Genomic DNA, 955 nt, shown 5'->3' with positions numbered 1-955 from the left:
ACCAAAGTGAATTGTCTGCAGGAGGCCCTGGCGCATGAATCTGTGCAACGGGAACGACCTCGGACCACCAGGGGCCGAGAAAACCACAGTCTCATGGGGCCGGACTCTCAGGGTCAGGGAAAAAACCAATATATATCTGGTGATATCTCGGGTGCTGTTAGAAATAGCGCAATAAATCAAAGTGAATTATCTGCAGGGGGCCCTGGCGCATGAATCTGTGCAGCGGGAACGACCTCGGACCACCAGGGGCCGAGAAAACCACAGTCTCATGGGGCCGGACACTCATGGTCAGGGAAAAATCCAATATATATCTGGTGATATCACGGGCGCTATTAGAGATAGCGCAATAAACCAAAGTGAATTATCTGCAGGAGGCCCTGGCGCATGAATCTGTGCAGCGGGAACGACCTCGGACCACCAGGGGCCGAGAAAACCACAGTCTCATGGGGCCGGACACTCAGGGTCAGGGCAAAATCCAATATATATCCGGTGATATCTCGGGTGCTATTACAGATAGCGCAATAAATCAAAGTGCATTGTCTGTAGGAGGCCCTGGCGCATGAATCTGTGCAGCGGGAACGACCTCGGACCACCAGCGGCCGAGAAAACCACAGTCTCATGGGGCCGGACACTCAGGGTCAGGGGAAAATCCAATATATATTTGGTGATATCTCGGGTGCTATTAGAGATAGCGCAATAAACCAAACTGAATTATCTGCAGGAGGCCCTGGCGCATGAATCTGTGCAGCGGGAACGACCTCGGACCACCAGGGGCCGAAAAAACCACAGTCTCATGGGGCCGGACACTCATGGTCAGGGTAAAATCCAATATATATCTGGTGATATCTCGGGTGCTATTACAGATAGCGCAATAAATCAAAGTGCATAGTCTGTAGGAGGCCCCGGCGCATGAATCTGTGCAGCGGGAACGACCTCGGACGACCAGGGGCCCTGA

This window comes from Nomia melanderi, unplaced genomic scaffold (assembly GCF_051020985.1).
Source record: "Nomia melanderi isolate GNS246 unplaced genomic scaffold, iyNomMela1 scaffold0014, whole genome shotgun sequence".
NCBI lineage: Eukaryota > Metazoa > Arthropoda > Insecta > Hymenoptera > Halictidae > Nomia > Nomia melanderi.
The sequence above is the reverse complement of the archived record's forward strand: the minus strand, read 5'-3'. Positions refer to the sequence as shown.